The following is a 23,313-nucleotide window of genomic DNA, read 5'->3' on the forward strand; positions in this document are numbered from 1 at the left end:
AAGAGTTTAAATCCACGCATGTGTATGGCAGTATTTCAAGGAAAACCACATACATCTTCTTTCTCATTTACTCCTTAAGTGCATCCTTCATGTCAATATTTCATAATCAGTGGCCTTGAAGGTCTAATATTGAATTGCTCCTGGAAACATTCCAATTATCACCGCTTAATTTTGCTCAGCACATAATACCCGACAGATTTGTTCCCCCAGTGCTTGCTGAGATTTGTCTGTGTTGCCGCTATGTTGGCTGTACCCGAGTCAATATCCTTTACAAATTGAATTGAATTGAATTAAATTAACTTTATTTCCTACATCCTTCACATATATGAAGAGTAAAAATCTTTACTTTATGTCTAAATATGCAATATGCAATTTATAGTAATTTCTAATAAATAGTATGTACAATAGGACAGTCAATATAGCATAGAAATATAATTGTATCAGTGTGAATTAATCAGTCTGATGGCCTGGTGGAAGAAGCTGACCCAGAGCCTATTGGTCCTGGCTTTTGTACTGTGGTACCGTTTCCTGGATGGTAGCAGCTGGAGCAGTTTGTGTTTGGGGTGACTCAGGTTCCCAATGATCCTTTGTGTCCTTTTTGCGTACCTGTCTCTGTAAATGTCCTTAATAGTGGGAAGTTCACATCTACAGATGCGCTGGGCTGTCCACACCAGTCTCTGCAGAGCCTTGCGATTGAAGGAAGTACAGTTTCCATATCAGGCAGTGATGCAGCCAGTCATGATGCTCTCAATTGTGCCCCTGTAGAAAGTCCTTAGGATTTGGGGACTCACGCCAAACTTCTCCAACCGTCTGAGGTGAAATTGGTGTTGTGCCTTTTTCACCACACAGCCGGTATGTTCAGATCATGTGAGACCCTCGATGATCTGTATACTGAGGAACTTAAAGCTGTTCACCATCTCAACCACAGATCCATTGATGTCAATAGGGGTTAGCCTGTCTCCATTCCTCCTGTTGTCCATAACCAGCTCCTTTATTTTTGCAACATTGAGGGAGAGGTTGTTTTCTCGACACCACTGTGTCAGGGTGATGACTTCTTCTCTGTAGGCTGCCTCGTTATTATTTGAGATTAGGCCAATCAATGTGGTATCATCAGTAAATTTAATTAACAGATTGGATCTGTGGGTGGCGACACAGTCATGGATATACAGAGAGTAAAGGAGGGGGCTTAGGGGCACCTGTGTTGAGGGTCAGAGGAGCAGAGGAGAGGGAGCCTACTCTTACCACCTGCTGGCAATCTGACAGGAAGTCTAGGATCCAGCTGCACAAGGCAGGGTCAAGGTGGAGATATCTGAGTTTCTTGTCAAGCCTGGATGGAACTATGGTGTTGAATGCTGAACTGTAGTCCAAGAACAGTATTCCCACATAAGCATCCCTCTTCTCCAGATGTGTAAGGACATGGTGTAGGGCAGTGGCTATTGAGTCATCTGACAACCAATTGTGTCGGTAGGAGAACTGACAGGGGTCCAGTGTGGGTGGTAGCATGCTGCAGATGTAGTTCTTAACCAGCCTCTTAAGGCATTTGCTTTGGAGGTGAGTGTGACAGGACACCAGACGTTCAGATATGTTACCTTGTTCTTATAGGTACAGGAACAATGGTGGATGATTTGAAGCGGGACGGCACTCTACACTGGAAGAGGGAGAGATTAAAAATGTCTGTAAACATACCTGTCAGTTGTGCCGCACACATCCTGAGGACCCGCCCTATGATGCCATCCGGTCCCACAGCTTGCGACTGTCCACTCGTTGGAAACGTCTGTGTGCCTCAGCCTCAGAGATGACCAAGGTGCAGGTTGCTTCAACGGCTCTCCTCGGGGGCTCAGTGTTAGCTCATCTGGGAGAGAGGCAGCAATGTTGGCAGCACCACTACGCTTAGCTTTGAAGTCTGCGATGGTGTGCAGACCCTCCACAAGCTGCGTGTGTTGTTGGTGGAGAGTTGTGTCTGGATTTTGTCCCTGTATTGTTGTTGCACTGTCTTGATGACATTTCGTAGATTGTAGCCGCATTTCTTGAGTTCCTGCTGATTACCGGCAGCGTAAGCTCTATCTCGTGCTGTAAGTGCTGCTCGCACCGAACTGTTGATCCAAGATTTCTGGTTTGGAAAGACCCTGACCGATTTTTGGGGGATCAACATCCTTGATGCACTTCCAGATGAAGCTCTTATTGGTGGCTAAAAGAAATATGACTGAAAACATTACCAATAGCATTTTTTTTCTGAGGTAATCGTGGTAAACTATTACCGCAAACAATGAGGAGACAAGCAAAGGCGAAACTGACTCGAGGGTTGAGCTGTGCCAGTGCGTTGCAAAGTTGGAGTGTAACGTGTTCAAGACATTGGCAGAGATGTTGCTGTCAGAGATGGAGTGGGAGTGATCGATACAGAGAGGAGTCGAGGCAAAGGAGTTTTGATGCCCGTCTTCCTAAACCTGGTGAGAACTTGGATCACTCTAAGTGTCAGACTGATTTGGGGAGGTCGAGAATGACTTCGGCCTGGATGGTGAGGTCTAGGCCCAGAGCATATTGCTGTGGCGAGGCACGGCTCCTAGTGCAGAGGGCAACCTGGTGTTTGCACAATTTAAAGACCGGTCCAGAGAGACTGGAAAGGCAGAGTGTTGGAACCAGGGGCAAGGGTCGGGCTGATTTTGCTTCCTCTGTGGCGCTGAGGCTATGAGACTGCTCCAGCAGCTATGTTCTTCATCCCTGTGAGCTTTGTGGTGATTTCCCCAGCTATATGATGAACTGAGACCGAGGCTTTATGCCCACTCTGACTGAATCAGGATGTAGGGTCTATGGACTCAATTTGGTTTACAATTGCTGCTGCTTGCTTCTATTGTTAGTATGACTTGTGTTTTTTTTTCACTTTTTCTGCACATCGGGTGTTGTTTTTTTTAATTGGGTTCCTTCAGTTTCTTGTTTTGTGGCTACCTGGAAGCAGATGAATCGCAAGGTTGTATAATGTATACAAACTTTGATAATTAATGTACTTTGGATAGCTAATATTACAAATAAAGTGAATGTTGATAGATTGATTCACATGAGCTTTGGATGTCCCAGATCTCTTTACCATCATCAAGTCTTTTTGTAGTTTCAACCAAGTTGGGGAAGAGCAAGAAATAAAATCTTGCATTTATTTTTATTTTAAATATGAATAGAAGTCTAACCTACCATTACTGTCTAAGGCAGCCAATTGAAGTGATCAGTGATGCATATACAAGATTTCAAAAATTACAGATTCAGTGGTCCCATGAGAGATAAGAACAGTCTGCTTTTGACATTCGAGGATAAGCAAGAAGCAAGATGGGCAAAGTACTTCAGAGAATTACTAAATAGACCACCACCAGATGAAGAACCTGACATACAAGAGGCAGCAAAGGACTTCAACATCAATACAGATCCACCCAAAGAGAAGATTAAATCACTAAAGAACAACAAGGCTCCAGGACATGACAATTAGAATGCTGAACTGTTCAACGCTGAATCAAAAACTGCAGCAGCCAACCTGCATCCACTGCTGACTCTAATCTGGGAAGGACCAGACCAAAGGAGATAGGGTCCCCAAAAAAAAGCACTGGGTGATTTCAACAACTGGTGTTTCATTACACTTTTGTCAGTGCCCAGAGAGATTATCGTCAAAGTCATTGTCCAATAGATTACAGATGTGTGCTCGTGGAAGGAGCAAGCTGGCTTCAGGAAGAACAGAGACTGTGTCGACCGGATCTTCATGTTGTGTAAGATCATAGGGCAGTGCACAGAGGGGCAGAAACAACTGTACATGAATTTTGTGGACTTTGAAAAGGCTTTTGAAAGTATCCACAGCGACAGCCTCTGGAAGATTCTCGGATCAAATAGGATCCCTTCCAGGGTTTCTATGCTAACTTCACCTGCACGGTTTAGGACAGCAACATGAGTTTTGAAGTCAAGACAGGAGTCAGGCAAGGCTGTGTGGTGTCAGCAATATTGCATCCAGAAAATAATCTGCAGATGCTGGAGTCCAAGCAACGCTCAGAACACGCTGGAAGAACTCAGCAGGTCGGGCTGCATCTGTGGAAATGATCAGTCAACGTTTCGGGCTGGAACCCTTCATCAGGACTGTAGAGGGAAGGAGCAGAACACCTCATATACTGACTAGGTAGTCTCCAGCCCCTTGGTATGAACATAGAATTCTCCAACTTCCAGTAATTCCCTCCACCTCCCTTCCCCCAACCCAATTTCACTCTGCCCCCTCCTCCAGCTGCCTATCACCTCCCTCATGGTTCCACCTCTTTCTTCTACCCGTTGTGTTTTCTCCTATTCCTTCTTCACCTTTCCTGCCTATCACCTCCCTGCTTCCCCTCAGCCACCCCTGTATCTTTCCTCTTACTGGTTTTTCACCTGGAACCTACCAGCCTTCTCCTTCCCACCCTCCCCCCACCTTCTTTATAGGGCCTCTACCCCTCCCCTTCACAGTCCTGACAAGGGGTTCTGCCCCGAAACATTGATTGATCATTTCCACGGATGCTGCCTGACCTGCTGAGTTCCTCCAGCGTGTTGTGAGCAATATTGCATAACTTGCTGATTGATTGACTTATGATGCAAACGATGGAAGATGAGCAGAGGTGAAATCCATTCTCTACTTTCGAAATCCTTGACTTTGTGGATGACCTCGCATTACCATCCCACCAACACATACATGAAAAAACTCAACACCTGTGTATCTTAGTGAACAGGTTGGACTCCGAGTCAGTCAGAGATATACTGGTGCATGACAGAGAACAACCTTGCCAAGCTGTTCTCATTTCGCACCATGAACCTCTAGCAGATCATCCATATCTGCTGGCCAAGAAAGATCTTCAACCATGTTCTACTCCTTTAGTGTCATCAAGAGGACATGCCCACAATCATCATGAGGAAGTGTTGGATTGGGCACACAATAAGAAGGGAGGTCAACTCCACCATCAAGACAACTCTTCACTGGATCCCTGATGCGTGGAGGAATCACTGAAGACCAAAGTGAACAATGCCATACTGTAGAGGCATAAAAAAGGACCCTGAACCACACCTTTATCGGCACAGTTCACAAGCATGTGAATTTACACAACTAAATAACTGTGTGCACGCCTAATAAGTTGCTCAGAACCTCCATGAACTGCTGAAGTATAGGAAAGGTAATACCCAAGAGAAGAGTTTGCTGGCTAGGTGTTCCCTGTGGTCCTAATGTAATCTCCACATGTCCAACATTAGGTCCTCCACATCCGCAATGGTTGGTTTTTGGAGAGTTGTCACCGTTTGCACTCCCAGAACTTTCATTTTTATTCCTCCCTTATCAGATCAATCTCTGATATTTCGGCTTCATTGGCTCAAGGCCATCTAACAGACCTGTGTCAGCTCTCACTGGATATAACTCAGGGCTACAAGCCAGGTTATTCTACAGGCTTTGCCTTCAACTTTGTCCCCTAGGTGATTTATTTTGTTCTATTAAGTCTGATTGGTTCAAGCCGGTCAAATCAAGTCACCAGATACTGGGACTAATGAGATCATAAATTGCTTCTAAAAGCCTGCCATTTTACACAATAACCAGCTTATCTGATAATGGTCTCAGGTTTAGCAAATTGTACCTTATTCCAGAGCAAGAATCAATTCATCAAACAGTTCACAAAATGGCAGCTGCAGAAAAAAATGGCCACATCCATTCCTGTTCACTGATTGTCAGTTCTTTCTGGTCAAGAGCGCCATTCCAGGTTTGCTGTTGCATGAATCAGAGTCCATCACAGCTGAAGAGGTCATTATTTAATGCTTCATCCAAATGTCAGTCCATTTGGCAGCTCTTCTTATGCACTGCACTGCAGAGGGCTGTGACAGCTACACTCATCAGGTATTTAGTGACGAGTGTCTATGAGCTGGAGGTTGCAGATAATTGGAGTTTTCAAAGTGACTCCACAATCTCAAGCCTCCTGCAGAGAGCTCATTACACACAAGTTCAGCCATTGACTTTACTGTGGTGTTAGTAGATGGAAAATAATTGGCTGCACGTGTTTCATTCACTTTTTTTTTGGGAAGCACTGTCTCCTCCCAAGGAGGCTGAGAAATAATTCATGACTTTAGATTTTCTTTTCCTCAGGGTCTATAAGAAGACCTGGTTGTGTTCTGGTCATGTTTGTTTCCTATTTGTGTTATGGCATTTAACAGTATACAATTACAATTATGTTGCTGAGCTGGAAGACACAGTGTTTGTTCCATTCCCTGACTGGGTATTTTCACCTAATTCAAAGCAAAGCCCTTTCAAATCATGAGAAAACAGTCAATGGTTGTGTTATTCTGGTGAAGATGGCACCGACCTGAGGTCTCTGTCCAGGTCATGGCCCAGAGTTAGCGATTTTTGACGTTTGTAAGGATAGTTTTGAGGGTAGAGAGGGGAGTTAGGAGTCAGGTTGGTGTTTAGGGACAGGGATGTAAGGGAATTAGAGGTCAGCTCGGAGTCTAGTCCTCTGCTCCGCATTTGAAGGCCAGCAACGTGAAATGTGTAATGTCTGTAGTCAGGTGTCAGGCCAGAAGATCAGTGAGGATGAGGGTTGGTGCCCCCAGCAGCACCCCGACCCCCTGCTCAGGTCAGTGAATCGGTGGTGGGTTCCGAGATCGGGATTCTGTGCGGGCAGGAGGCATGAGGGCTGGTGACTCCCTAGGTATGCGAATCAGCAAGACTGGAGTTTGAAGCTTAGAGTCCTCCCTGGTGAGTATGAAGTTTGAGGCCTAGTTTTCTTCCAGGTCCTCAGCAAGGGTACTCATTCATCTTTATCGGTGGATCCTGGGATCAAAACTGGAGATCGAACCCGGAAGGTTGATCAGAAGTCTGGAAGTCTGCAGAAGCCTGGTTCTGTGAGTCTCCATGAGCCTGCTGGAGAAGTCGAAGCCCAATGTCCGTTGGAGGCCGAAGATTACCTGCCCTAGGATTGGAGGACTGTGTATGTGCATGGGAGTGAGGAAAGAGCTTTGATTTGTTGTGCTTCTTTTGTTGCATGTTGTGTTTTGTTTTGTTATGCTCTCTGTTGTTCTACCAAGCATTGTGGGCATTCCACATTGGATGCCTGAATGTGTAGCCATACCTGTGGGCTGCTCCATTACATCGTTAAGTTGCGTTGGTTGTTAATGCAAACAACACATTTCACTGCATGTTTCATTGTACATGTGCTAAATAAATGAATCCAAGTCTGTATCTGAATCTGAATTCCAAATATCCAACCTGAAGTTCACTCATCTTTGCTGCCAGTGAAAGGAAATACATAAACATAGGGTTAGCCACTCTGCAATAGAGTGGTAAAAGTATCTAAGATTCATTGCTAATCTAATAACATTAAGATTAATGACACCTTTCCAATTAGCTACCTTCAAGCCTCTTCCAGTCTTTATACCTTAACAGCAAGTAATGAACGACAAGTTATGATGCTATTGACCTGTAACTTATCCCACCGGCTGTGATTACACCTCATCTCCTGCCTGACCTTTCTATCATCTCTGTTGCACGCAATCTTTGATTTATTTCTGTTTTCCCCTTCCTCAGCCCTATTTCTCCGGTTCCCATCCCCCTGCCAAAATAGTTTAAACCCTCCCGAGCAGCTATATTAAACATGCCTGCTAGGATATTCAGCCCCTTTGCAATCAGGTGTAACCTATCCTTTTTGTACAGGTCGTACCTCCCCCAGAAGAGGCCCCAGTGATCCAGGAACCTGAAGCCTTGCCCCCTTCGCCATTCTCTCACCCACACATTAAAATGCCTGATCATGCTATTCTTACACTCGTTAGCGTGTGGTAGTGGCAGCAAATTGAGATGACCACCCTGGAGGTCCTTCTTTTCAGTTTCCTACCCAACTCTCTAAATTCTCTTTTCAGGACCTCCTCCCTTTTTTCACCTATGTCATTGCTACCAATATGTACCAAGGCTTCTGGCCGTCCACCCTCTCCCTTCAGAATACTTTGCACCCCAATGGAATTGTGCCAGTTGATGACTATTAATAAACTATCTCATTTACTGATACCACTTGCAGAAAGAAATTAGTTTCCCTGCCTAATCTGTCCATGTTTATCACTCCAGGTCTGCAATCCTAAAAACAATGTCCATAAGACCATAAGATCATAAGACATAGGAGCAGAAATGAGTCTGCTCCACTATTCCATCTTGGCTAATTTAATATGGAGGCCTTTCAGACCCATTCTCCTACCATCTCCCTGATCCTTTGATACCCTAATCAAGAACCTATCAACATTCATTTGAAATATATCTAATGACTTGGCCTCCACAGCCATCTGTGCCAATGAATTCCACAGATTTTTTTTACCCTCTGGTGAAAGAAATTTCACCTCATCTCCTTCTCGCAATTCCTACGTCTCCGCCGCATCTGCTCTCAGGATGAGGCTTTTCATTCTAGGACGAGGGAGATGTCTTCCTTTTTTAAAGAAAGGGGCTTCCTTTCCTCCACTATCAACTCTGCTCTTAAACGCATCTCCCCCATTTCACGTACATCTGCTCTCACTCCATCCTCCCACCACCCCACTAGGAATAGGGTTCGCCTGGTCCTTACCTACCACCCCACCAGCCTCCGAGTCCAACATATTAATCTCCGTAACTTCCGCCACCTCCAACGGGATCCCACCACTAAGCATATCTTTCCCTCCCCACCTCTCTCTGCATTCCGCAGGGATCGCTCCCTACGCAACTCCCTTGTCCATTCGTCCCCCCCATCCCTCCCCACTGATCTCCCTCCTGGCACTTATCCGTGTAAGCGGAACAAGTGCTACACATGCCCTTACACTTCCTCCCTTACCACCATTGAGGGCCCCAAACAGTCCTTCCAGGTGAGGCAACACTTCACCTGTGAGTCGACTGGGGTGATATACTGCGTCCGGTGCTCCCGATGTGGCCTTCTATATATTGGCGAGAGCCGACGCAGACTGGGGGACGGCTTTGCTGAACATCTACGCTCTGTCCGCCAGAGAAAGCAGGATCTCCCAGTGGCCACACATTTTAATTCCACATCCCATTCCCATTCTGACATGTCTATCCACGGCCTCCTCTACTGTAAAGATGAAGCCACACTCAGGTTGGAGGAGCAACACCTTATATTCCGTCTGGGTAGCCTCCAACCTGATGGCATGAACATCGACTTCTCTAACTTCCGCTAAGACCCCACCTCCCCCTCGTATCCCATCTGTTACTTATTTTTACGCACACATTCTTTCTCTCACTCTCCTTTTTCTCCCTCTGCCCCTCTGAATATACCCCTTGCCCATCCTCTGGGTCCCCCCCACCTCCTTTTCTTCCTGGACCTCCTGTCCCATGATCCTCTCATATCCCCTTTTGCCTATCACCTGTCCAGCTCTTGACTCCATTCCTCCCTCTCCTGTCTTCTCCTATCATTTTGGATCTCCCCCTCCCCCTCCAACTTTCAAATCCCTTACTCACTCTTCCTTCAGTTAGTCCTGACAAAGGGTCTCGGCCTGAAACATCGACTGCACCTCTTCCTAGAGATGCTGCCTGGCCTGCTGCGTTCACCAGCAACTTTGATGTGTGTCACCTCATCTCTGTTCTATAAGAACGTCCTTCTATTCTGAAGCTGTTCCCTCTGGTCCTAGAGTCATCCACTATATGAAATATCCTTTCCACATCCACTTTATATAGGCCTTTCAGTATTTGATAAGTTTGAATTGGATCCTCCTTTATTCTTCTAAACTCCAATGAGTACAGGCCCAGAGCCATTAAATGTTCTTCATATACTAACCTTTTCAATCCCAGAATCATTCTTCTGAATCTGCTCTGGATCCTCTCCAATGCCAGCACATCTTTTCTTCGATAAAGGGGCCCAAAACTGCTCACAATACTCCATACAGTCTCACCAGTGCCTTTGAAAGCCTCAATATTACATCCCTGCTTTAATATTCTAGTCCTCTTGAAACGAACACTAATATTGCATTTGCCTTCCTTACCACCAACTCTACCTACAAGCTAACGTGTAAGGAATTCTGCATGTGGTCTCCCAAGTCCCTTCGCATGTCTAATTTTTGTATTTCTTTCCATTTAGAAAATAATCTAGGCCTTTATTACTTCTGCCAAAGAGCATGACCATACACTTTGCTGTGCTATATTCCTTCTGCTACTTGTTTGCCCATTCTCCCAATCTAACTTCTTCTGCAGACTCTCTGTCTCCGCTGTACTGCCTGCGCCCCCCCCCACCTATCACGTATCATCTGCAAACTTGGTGATAACTCCATCAATTCCATCTCCCTAATTTTTGAAATGTTCTCTAAATTGACAAGGCAAGATATTAGTCAATGATGTGACTAGTTAAGAAGGCAAAGACTTTTCTTCTATTGCCGAGAGGAGTGATGTGCATCAGTGTCAACAGCCGCCCAGTGGTTATCGCTGTCAATTGCCTCATCATGCTGTGCAAGGCCATGATTAATTGTATATCTGATATCCATTGGGGAGCACCACACTTTACTCTGCAGTGGAGTGCTGCAAACTGTTGCTATTTTTGCACCCCATGTTGTTCCCGCGAGCTTCTGTTAAAAGAGGTTTGTGCTTGCGTGTGCCATTGTGCTCATCCCAATTTCAAAGCCATTCTACTAGATAATGTGTGTGTTCCATGTAGACTTTGGTGCTGAGTTAAGAACATGAGGCAAAAAGCTGTTGTGAAGATTTTGGATGGACTGATAGGATATTTACAATGATGGAAGAATGTAGCTCAGGTTAAGAATGATTATCTGCATAGACAGGCTTATACCTTCAGCACATGTTGATGTGGTTGATGTTGTGCTGGTTTGTTACTTCCACAGATTTTGAAGAGTGACAGGATCGAGATTGGCCCCTGCTGAGTCCATCAATAACTGGAAGAGGTCTCTGAGATGAAGATAGCGCCGTTACAATTCAGCTCTTGCGAGGAGTTAGGCCAATATTGCACGGCTGGTCTCTTCACCCTGAGGTCTCTCCAAATTCCCTTCACCATGAACCCAAGGGCACAGCAGTGGGTAAAGAGTTGATTAGTCAAGTCATTATGAATATGTAGATATACTACTAAATGGAGGATAGTAATCACTAAGTTACAAAATGGAGGACTGACCATTTTATTTCAGTGGTCTCATGGACAGAACTGACCAGTTTGGCCTCCCTTATCAGAAATGAGACAGCTTTAACTGGAAACATAAGGTCATGGAACACAGGATCATTGTTCATGTTCGGGGATAGAGAGCAGAGTACCTGGTTCACATCAGGAAGAGAACCAAGAGTGCCTATCAGCTGTCCATCAGCCAGTAAAACCACTGTCTGATATTTGACAAGCATCTGATTGGGTTTATTGGGTTATCAAGTTGGGTTGAAGGACCTACTGCCATGCAGTATTATTCTATGACTCTACGCATGTAATGTTTATAATTAATTGCTATTATTATTGGTTGGTAACATACTGGAAAGAAACATAAACTGGAATTGATGGCTTTGTGGCCAAGTTTGCAGAGGATGCAAAGTTAGGTGGAGGGGCAAGTAGTGTTGAGGAAGTAGGAAGTCTTCAGAAGGACTTGGATAGATTAAGAGAATGGGCAAAGAAGTGGCAGATGGAATACAATGTAGAGGAGTACATGGTTGTGCACTTTGATAGAAGGAATAAAGGTGTTGACCATTGTCTAAAAGGGGAGCAAATTCAGCAATAGAGGTGCAAAGGGACTTATGAATCCTAGTGCAAGTTTCCCTAAAGGCAAGCTTGCAAATTAAGTTGTTTCAAAAGAAGGGAAATGCAATGTTCGCCTTCATTTCAAGAGGACTACATATAAAAGGAAGGATGCAATACTAATGCTTTATAAGGCCTTGGTCAGACTACACTTGGAATACTATGAGCAGTTTTGGGCTCAGTATCCAAGAAAAAGTGTGCTGGTTTTGGAGAGGGTCCGGAAGAGCTTTGCAAAAATGATCTTTGGAATGAAAGGGTTAACATATGAGGAGCATTTGATGTCCCTGGGCCTGTACTTGCTGGAGTTTAGAAGAACGAAGGGGGGATATCATTGAAACATACCAAATATTGAAAGGCCTAGTTAAATGGACGTGGGAGAGTCCAGGACTAGATGCACAGCCTCAGAATAGAAGAGCGTCCATTTAGAACAGAGATGAGGAGGAATTTCGTTAGCCAGAGGGTAGTGAAAACATTGGGGTATACTTAAAGCAGAGGTGGATGGGTTCTTGATTAGTGAGGGCATCAAATGTCATGCGGAGAAGGCAAGAGAATGGGGTTGAGAGGGATAATAAATCAGCCACTGTCATGTTTTGTGATTTCAAAACATTAAATTAATTCAAAGAAATACACGGGAGTCCAGAACACGGAGCAGACTTGGTCTTCTTATACATAAGGCTCGCACACATCACTCTGGAGCTTGAAACTGATCTGCATTCAGTTTTATTCTTCATTCACCCATTTCTACTAACAATAAGCAAGACTGACACAGAGCTAGTAGCCAGGAATCGTTGCCGGGATGCGCTGTGGGGCTTTTTGGCACCGTATCATCCTTCACCATCAACCCCTGTCGTATCATTGCTGGAGGAAAGGTCAGTCAGAGCAGTGCCACTTCCAATAGAACTGAAGACCTACTGCGACAGACGTCATGACCCTGGGCAGAACAAAAAACTGTTAGACAAAAACTGCTTGTTAATCTCTGAGGGCTTTTTTTTCCAGTGGTAGGAAGGAGATGGGTTAAAAGCACCTCCTGTTAATTTAGAACTAGCATATAACAGAGAAGTTCAACAGAAGTCCGTGGGATTGTTTTTGGATAGTTGATGATGATCTTAACCAACTTCCATTCCTTTTCCAGGTCCAGTGAAAATTTTAGCAAGCCAGGCATGTCTTTTTACCCTGCATTTTTCAAAACTCGAGTAATTAAGGCAAAAAAGTGTCACAGGTGGACATAACATTGAAACAGCCCCTTCAGCCCAACAAGGTGATGCCGACCATCAAACACTCATTTTCTCTCATCTTGAATTGATTTTCTTTTCATTTCCCCACAATTCCAACAACTGCCCTTAGAGTCTATTACTTAGCAACGCACTGGGAATAGTTTACAGTGGCCAGTTCACCTAGCAACCTGAATAGGTTTGGGATATGGGGAGACACCAGTGCAACCAGAGGCAACACATGCACTTATAAGGAGAAAGAACTTCAGAACTCCACACATATAGAATCAGAGATCAGGACTGAATCCAGATCATTGGAACTGAGAGGCACTAGCTGTACTAGCTGCTAAAATGTTGACATTTTGATGGGATTTGCATTGGGTTTTTTTCATCCTTGCTGTTGAGGTTAAATTCAGACCTGAATTTGATGCATTAGTTTTCAAAGTATTCATATTAAAATACCTAACCAAGTTTTTGCAAAACAATGAGATCTAAATAAGTAGAAGGAAATTTGCTCCACCCTGAAGAGGTGGGTCATTCTGAACAAAGTAAATCCATTTTCAAAAAAGACTTTCTATTTTAAATCCATCTGTTGCTCAATTCTGAATATCTGTGGTGGAGATGGAAAGGGTTCTGAACCAATACTAATCTGGAAAATGAACCAATTCAAAATCAAGAGCCGAAGTGACCCAACAAGTCACAACAAGATACCTTTAAAGAAATAATGCTTTTTTTCTTGATCTTCATAGAATATCAATAATACATCAGACGCATCCTGTCTGATTGTCACGTAACCTGAATAGTCATAGTCATAGTCATACTTTATTGATCCCGGGGGAAATTGGTTTTCGTTACAGTTGCACCATAAATAATAAATAGTAATACAACTATAAATAGTTAAATAGTAATATGTAAATTATGCCAGTAAATTATGAAATAAGTCCAAGACCAGCCTATTGGCTCAGGGTGTCTGACCCTCCAAGGGAGGAGTTGTAAAGTTTGATGGCCACAGGTAGGAATGACTTCCTATGATGCTCTGTGTTGCATCTCGGTGGAATGAGTCTCTGGCTGAATGTACTCCTGTGCCCACCCAGTACATTATGTGGTGGATGGGAGACATTGTCCAAGATGGCATGCAACTTAGACAGCATCCTCTTTTCAGACACCACCGTCAGAGAATCCAGTTCCTTCCCCACAACATCACTGGCCTTACGAATGAGTTTGTTAATTCTGTTGGTGTCTGCTACCCTCAGCCTGCTGCCCCAGCACACAACAGCAAACATGATAGCACTGGCCACCACAGACTCGTAGAACATCCCCAGCATCATCCGGCAGATGTTAAAGGACCTCAGTCTCCTCAGGAAATAGAAACGGCTCTGACACTTCTTGTAGACAGCCTCAGTGTTCTTTGACCAGTCCAGTTTATTGTCAATTCGTATCCCCAGGTATTTGTAATCCTCTACCATGTCCACACTGACCCCCTGGATGGAAACAGTGGTCGCTGGTACCTTAGCTCTCCTCAGGTCTACCACCAGCTCCTTAGTCTTTTTCACATTAAGCTGCAGATAATTCTGCTCACACCATGTGACAAAGTTTCCTACCATAGCCCTGTACTCAGCCTCATCTCCCTTGCTGATGCATCCAGCTATGGCAGAGTCATAGCTGGATGACTCTACCATAGAATGTGTGAACTGCTATGCTCAATCTGAGCTGAGCTAGCCAAGCACATCTGATGAGGATGTTGGGGTCAGGACAGATGTGTGACTATGATGCTGCTTATAGAAACCAAGCAGTGACTAACAGGGCTTATCTGATCATTTAGCATTCTATCCAGTTAATATATTAGGATTAAGAAACACCCCTGTTTTACTTTGGACCCCCAGTCATCATTAACATTAGGATCTAGGAAACTGGAATAAATCTCTCTTAAAGCAGAAAAAAATCAAAATGAGTTTTAATAGATTTGTTCAAAATGTTGAGGGGGTTTGTTCAAATTAATTGAGGCGAATTTATTGAGAAGAGGATCAGTAATGAATAAACAGAGACTAAAGGTCATTGACAAAACAAAATAACAAAATAGAACATAGAACGTAGAAATCTACAGCACATTATAGGCATTTCAACGCACAATGTTATGCCGACCATGTAACCTACTCTAGAAACTGCCTAGAATTTCCCTACCACATAGCCCTCCATCCTTCTAAGCTCCGTGTATCTATCTAAGAATCTCTTAAAAGACCCTATTGTATCCATTCCCTTAGAAATTCCTAGAGTGGCTTAAAAGACTCTATTGCATCGGCCTTCACCACCATCGCTGGCAGTGCATTCCACACGCCCACCACTCTCTGTGTGAAAAACTTACACCTGACGTCCCCTCTGCACCTACTTCCAAGCACCTTAAAACCAATGTGGGCAGACTCAATTACATACTCAATTTTTTTTTACATTATTATTCATTTTCAAGTCGGTGTTTATTAATATTCCCAAGAGGACTTGAGTGATGGTTTGAGGGAAGACAATGTTATTAAGTAATTCGAGGGGGTTATTAACAGTCAAGCATACCTGAATTACAGGCCAAACAAAGTTAGGACAGGAATTTACTTAAGTACTGAAGGATAGATAGTCTGAGTGGTGTAGGTTATTGCCAGGTTTTACATAGTTGTATGGCTGTCCTCTTTGTGAGGTAGTGACACCAAAGGCTTTACTAATGATATGAGTCACAATCACACCATTAAAGTCAGGATACACCATTACATTTGTTCTTTCTATCACTTCACCAATTGTCTTTCCCTTTCTACAACTTGGACTTTATTTAAAATTGCAACATGCTTGTTCGCTGAAATTACAGCTTAAGCCAAAATAGTCCTGGAAAAAAAATGTCCATACAGGAATGCAGAAGTGGACTGCGAATATACCAATAAACCTGCAAAGTATTTTGATATGCCCTCTATTACATTAGAGTACCACTCTGTAGGTTATTTGGCCAATGCTGATTGCCCCGAATGTGTAGGTGAAAGGTATAATCTGAGGGGCATTAGTGAGAACGTAGGGAGACTAAAATAGGATTAACAAAAATGAGTGAGCCGTGGACTCACTGGGCCAAAAAGCCTGTCTCCATTATGTATCTCTCTATAACTCCATGGCCTTATCATTGAAACAGAAATTAAAAATTGATAGCTTTAATAAGCCAAGTCTGACTGACCAGTCCACTTGCACGTTGCTACATCTATTTCAAACAGATAAGTAGCACTGGCTGCGATGAAACAGCAGAAAAGGTATTGCATCTGGCAAAAGGCCGATTTATATATCGTTTGAACATTAGTGGGGCCTGCAGCAGGTACCATTGTAGCTTTCAATAAGCTGTTATACTCTGCTTCTTCACTATATATTTGTCATGTCTTCAACTAGCTTCAATCCCATTCACTTCTGGAAAAATCACTCAGAACAGGCTCGGTGACTAATCCAACCAGGGCAACCCAATTTGTCAGAGAGATCCAGATGAAACATATGTCTAATACCTTGAACATAGTAATCCTTCCCAAAGAGTACCGCAGCAGCACAGAAAAAAAAATTACCTGTGGCCATTCTAGATCAAAGGGAGAAACATAGAACAAAGAGAGTACAGGAAAGGTAAAGAGATATAGAGGAGTGGAGATGGGAGAACTTTTCAGAATATTGAGTATCGGAGCTGAATCATTACATTGCGGTTGTATAAGATGTTGGTGAGGCCGGATCTGGAATATTGCACCCAGCTTTGTAGGAAAGACATCATCAAGCTGGTAAGAGTTCTAAAAACATTTGTGAGAATGTTGCCAGGACTCGAGACCAGGCTAAGACTTTTATTTATTGGAGCGTAGAAGACTAAGGTATGTTCTTATAGGGGTGTATCAGGTCATGAGGGACAGAGATGGGGAAAAACACGTGGAATCTTAGCAGGAGCAAGAGTGCTGTGTTCGATATTGAGGGATAGAGCAGAGCACGCTCGGACGCCAGCCTTGCGGAATAGTCAACTGAAATTTATTGCTGGTGCTGCTTGTACAATATGTCAACTCTTCCCATGCGAGAGTGGCCAACTGCGTGACAGAGCCCCGTCCCTATTGACTACCACAACGAAGAGAGCAGAGGTTGAAGATGAGAGGGTAAAGACTTAAAAGGAACATGAGGTGCAGCTTATTCACACAGAGGCTGGTGCAAATATGGAAAAGGCCACCAGGACAAGTGGTTGAGGTAGGTACAGCAGCGACATTTAAAAGACGTTTGGATAAGTGCATAGATAGGAAAGGTTTAGGGAGATAGAGGCCAAACTTGGGCAAGTGGGACCAGGCATTTAGGTCAGCATGGATGAGATGGGCTGAAGGGCTTGTTTCCATGATATATTACTGACTGACTGACTCTATAACTCTGCTGAGCTTAGGATAAATAAGACTGAGCTGCAGAAAATTTGCCCACATCTATAAGTGAGCAGCAGTGAACTTGCTGTAAAGACACTCTACTTTAATTTGCCAATAATTTTATCATAGAATATTTTAGGTACACCCGGTGATACTCCCTAACATTTCCACCAATCTTCAAACATAATTGGTAAATCAGTTTATGAGTTTTCTCCTAACCCAGTATCACCAAAGAATGAAACAATGCAGGTTGATGAGGAGGCTTAACCCAAGTTTGATTCACTGAATAATCTTGCATTATCATAGTCAGCATAGTTCTAAACCATACAAACTTCATAAGCTGGAAAAACTTCATTTGAGGATGTCATGAAGTCATAAAGTGTGCCATGTAAACACAATTTTTCCATCTCTTTTTGATTTTTGCATACCAGACATGAGACGCCATTTGCCACACCACTATTGCATGATGTGGAGTGACTCCAAAGCCATGCCATTCAGCTCTTTATTGTTGTTGAACTAAACAAGTAGATCTTGCAAAGATTTTACACAGTCTGGCCTCTGCCATTGCTCTTTCTCCAGCAAGTTGAAGCTTCTTGCTGAACTGCATGCAGAACAAACCAGACCTGACTGCCGGCAGCTCTGTTACTTGCTGACAGCCGGCCAATGAGCAGACACACATACCAGCACAGTTAATACACTGATAGTAACATGCTGATGTATAACATGGATCATGATGAGGATTGAAATTTCTGACACGTAGGAGAGTTAATGTAGAGAGACTGTATGAATCCCCTAGGAGTTTGTTCTTACTCTGCTGGATAAGAAACATAATATGTCTTTTTATGTGTGCCGCAAATATTTGCATTTTGCTTCTGAGTTTGTTCATTCAACCATTAATTCAAACTCTGGCTCTTTCATTTTTGATTTTCTTTTGAACAGATAAACCTTATGCAAAATATTTAATAGAATCCAAAACAAGAGGAGAAATGATACTATTAGCCTAAAAGCCACCAGCAGGACAGACAGATTCCTACATTGAAATAATTGACTGTCAGCCAAATATAATGCGTCACTGCAATAAGAATCCAACTGAGATAGGTGTGTTTATGTATCTAATTATTAAATCGACACAAGATTATGTACTAAAGGATACTATTTCTGGTAATCAAGTTTACAAAATAATTTATTGCAGATTTCTATTCTGTAGGAGATAATTTGATAGCTAAATTTAGAAAACATTTGAAAATAAATATGGATAAAAAAGTAGAATGGATCATTTGAACTGAATGCATTTTATCCCCTTGCAGGAAATGACATCATGCTCCTCTGTCTGAGCACCAAGACAAGTGGGCAGTACTAATTCAAACCCATCCCATTCTTCTGCAATCTCAAGTTATCCTTCTTATCTCAAGATGGCTGCAAATTTGAGTTATTTTCTCTCTGTTCACAAAATGCAGATGATCTTGACTGAGTTTAATGACAAAGGACAGGCAAAAGAAAATAGAAAATGAATAGTCTAATTCATTCAGAAGCTGTCATATAGCTTCTGTCAAAATAACTTTGAGTACATTGACCAAATCTGAACATAAAGCAGCTTTAGCTTTGCATCATATTGCAGCATTTTAATATACAAGCCTTCCAACTGTTTTCCTCAATCATTAACTTGTTGATTAGAATCAGGTTTACTGAAAGTGGATTGGTCTGAAAACAAAGCAACCTTCTCATCATTATGCCAAATTATCCATCAGGAATATAACTGCAACAGGAAATGGCACTACGAGTGGAATTTGAAAGGCAAATTCACATGGCCTCCCATCACAAAATCATTTCAGTAATTTGAACATGCATTCAAATTCTTCAGTAAAATGAATGTTTTATAGACAGTTTTTCCACCTCAAACAATACTGTCCTTAATTGCCCTATCTCCTTTTCGAAACAGGATCAGGTTTAACATCACTAGCATATGTCATGAAATTTGTTGTTTTGCGGCAAATGTACAATGCAATAGATAATGATTAAGAAACAGTAAATTACAATAAGATATATATATATGGATAAAATAAATTAAGTTGTGCAAAAAAGAGAGCAAGAAATATACAGTGAGGTAGTGTTCATGGGTTCATTGTCCATTCAGAATTCTGATGGCAGATGGGATGAAGTTACTCCTGAAACGTTGAGTGTGTGTCTTTAGGCTCCTGTACCTCCTCCTTGATGGTAGCAATAAGAAAGGGTACGTCCTGGGTGAAGGGGGTCCGTAATGATTGATGGTGCCTTTGTGAGGCATCGACTTTTGAAGGTTTCCTCGATGTTGCAGAAGCTTGTGCCCATGATGGAGCTGGCTGAGATTCCACTTTTCTGCCATCTTTTCTGATCCTGTGGAGGTTAGAATGCTCTCCTGAGTACACCTGTAAAAATTTGTGAGAGTCTTGGGTGACCAACCAAGGCTCCTCAAACTCCCAATGAACTATAGCAACTGTCATACCTTCTCTGGAATTAGAAACATAATAACATGGAAACATGGAAAATAGGTGCAGGAGTAGGCCATTCGGCCCTTCGAGCCTGCACCGCCATTCAGTATGATCATGGCTGATCATCCAACTCAGAATCCTGTACAGGTTTCCCCCCTCATCCGAAGGTAGAGCATTCCTATGAAACGGCTCGTAAGCCGAAATGTCGTAAAGTGAAGAAGCAATTACCATTTATTTATATGGGAAAATTTTGTGAGCGTTCACAGACCCAAAAATAACCTACCAAATCTTGCCAAATTTCACATAAAACCTAAAATAACAGTAACATATAGTAAAAGCAGGAATAATATGATAAATACACAGCCTATATAAAGTAGAAATACTTTTCCACAATCATTGCCGGCACTATTCGCCGAAGCGAAAATCTCACGCAAACGCTGTTGGCAAAAACACTCTCTCCAGTAACCTTTAAGTTATGAAGGTGCAAAATCATACCAAATAACACATAAAAATACACAGCCTATATAAAGTAGAAATAATGTATGTACCGTGTAGTATCACTTACCGGAATTGGGAAGACAGCGCCGAGCACACTGATGATGGTGTGTTAGACTGAGTCGTCGCAGGCTGGGGTGGTTCAGTGGCCCCCATCCTCTGGGCCACCGACTGATACATTGCCGCAAAGCACGCAGGGGTCCAACGGTAGCCGGAAGGCACACAGCACATTTTTAAGAAAAAAGCTGAAATAAACATGCTAATTAATTACGTACTGCCCGACACGTAATTGTCGGCCCAGATCAGAGGCGATTGCTGATTTTTCATCGCGCGCTGATTTTTTTCCGTAACAATGAAAGCACCTTCTGTTAGCGAAAACAGGGCACTACTGTAGGTCTTTCGTAACAGTGAGGTTTCGTAAAGCAAACGTTCGAAAACCGGGGGGACACTTGGTACCTGCTTTCTCTCCATACCCCCGATCCCTTTAGTCACAAGGGCCATATCTAACTCGCTGTTAAATATAGCCAATGAACTGGCCTCAACTGTTTCTTGTGGCAGAGAATTCCACAGATTCACCACTCTCTGCTTGAAGAAGTTTTTCCTCATCTCGGTCCTAAAAGGCTTCCCCTTTATCCTTAAACTGTGACCTCTCGTTCTGGACTTCCCCAACATCGGGAACAATCTTCCTGCATCTAGCCTGTGTCCAATCCCTTTAGAATTTTATATGTTTCAATAAGATCCCCCCTCAAACTTTTAAATTCCAGCGAGTATAAGCCTAGTCAATCCAATCTTTCTTCATATGAAAGTCCTGCCATCCCAGGAGTCAATCTGGTGAACCTTCTTTGTACTCCCTCTATGACAAGATTGTCTTTCCTCAGATTAGGGGACCAAAACTGCACACAATACTCCAGGTGTGGTCTCACCAAGGCCTTGTACAACTGCAGTAGAACCTCCCTGCTCCTGTACTCGAATCCTCTTGCTATGAATGTCAACATACCATTCGCCTTTTTCACCGCCTGCCCACTTTCAATGACTGGTGTACAATGACACCCAGGTCTCATTGCACCTCCCCTTTTCCTAATTGGCCACCATTCAGATAATAATCTGTTTTCCTGTTCTTGTCACCAAAGTGGATAACCTCACATTTATCCACATTAAATTGCATCTGCCATGAATTTGTCCACTCACCTAACCTATCCAAGTCACCCTGCATCCTCTTAGCATCCTCCTCATAGCTAACACTGCCGCCCAGCTTCGTGTCATCTGCAAACTTGGAGATGCTGCATTTAATTCCCTCGTCTAAATCATTAATATATATTGTAAACAACTGGAGAATTAAACAACTATTAAAGAATTAAACAACTCCTTGCATTCCTGAATTGTGTTGATATATTGGACCCAGGACAGATCTTCAGAGATATTGATGCCATAAGACTATAAGATCAGAAGTAGGCTTTTCGGCCCATTGAGTCTGCTCCACCATCCAATCACGGGCTGATCCAATTCTTCCAGTCAACCCCACTCCCCTGCTTTCACCACATACCCTTTGATGCCCTGGCTAATCAAGAACCTATCTATCTCTGCCTTAAATGCACCCAATGCCTTGGCCTCCACAGGCACTCATAGCAACAAATTCCACAGATTTACCACCCTCTGACTAAAGTAATTTCTCTGCATCTCAATTCTAAAAGGACGTCCTTCAATCCTGAAGTCATGCCCTCTTGTCCTAGAATTCCCTACCGTGGGAAATAACTTTGCCATATCTAATCTATTCAAGCCTTTTAACATTAAAAATGTTTCTATGAGATCCCCCCTCATTCTCCTGAACTCCAGAGAATACAGCCCAAGAGCTGTCAGACGTAACCCTTTCATTCCTGGAATCATTCCCAATACACAGGAACTTGAAACTGCTCTCCCTTTCCACTGCTGATCCCTCCATGAGAACTTGTTTGTCTTCCCCTGATTTCCTCCTCCTGTAGTCCATAATCAATTCCTTGGTCTTACTAATGTTGAGTGCAAGGATATTGTGGCAGCACCACTAAACCAGACGATCTTATCCTGCTCATGACGTCTCCTGGTCACCGTCTGAAATTCTGCCAACAGTAGTTGTATTGTTGGCAAGTTTATAGATGACATTTGAGCTGTGCTTAGCCACGACAGTCGTGGGTGTAGCAAGAGATGAGCAGTGGACTAAGCACGTATTAAAGCAAAGGTAATCTTCACATTTTTCTTTTTCTTTCTTTGTGAAGACAAACACAAAAATAATAATTTTGGCATGTTACTCTGCTTAAAAAATTCTCAAGGGATTCTTAATACCTGCCTCTTTGAACGTGTGTTTTGCAGAATGTAATCTGTTGTAGAATCAAAGTCAATACTTTCTACTAATATTCCCACATGACCTCTGTAAATTTCATTATTTTTCTTATTCCTTCTTGTACCTTCTATGTTTTTGATGGTTAATTAAATGCTATCTGCACATTTCAAATAAGCATCCTTTCCCTGATTTATTTTAATATTCATCTCATTTATCAGATGATCCCCAATAGTTTAAGTTATACCAAATTTTCTCTTAATAAAAGGCTAGTTTGCATCTAAACTCCTGCCTATATGTTTTCTGTGGCTTGGTTTTCACCTAGTACTTGCACCAGACCCCGCCTTAAATCACTTAAATTAGTTTTCCACAGAAATTCCTGTACTTTTTCATTCTTAACATTATCTTTCTCTTGGTCTACCATAAGGTAAATAAACTGCTTAACAATCTACACAGATCTATTATTGTTATGTGTCTTCTCCCCTTTGCCTCCTCCACTGTACCAAACTGATTCCGTCCTGAATATATTTTGTATAACTTCCCTACTTAGAACTATAAAATTATCCATAATTCAATCTTTTTATGCCCTTTGACAATTTTGTTCTCTATCATTTCTGAATTCTTTGTAACAGAGCATAAGAACCTATTCTAATGCTCATTTGAGTCATCTCCCTATTCATGCAAATACTTCATAATCCCTTCTGGCAACTCACAAACATCAGTCACGTT

Source organism: Mobula birostris, chromosome 30 (genome assembly GCF_030028105.1).
Source record: "Mobula birostris isolate sMobBir1 chromosome 30, sMobBir1.hap1, whole genome shotgun sequence".
In the NCBI taxonomy this organism is placed as follows: Eukaryota; Metazoa; Chordata; class Chondrichthyes; order Myliobatiformes; family Myliobatidae; genus Mobula; species Mobula birostris.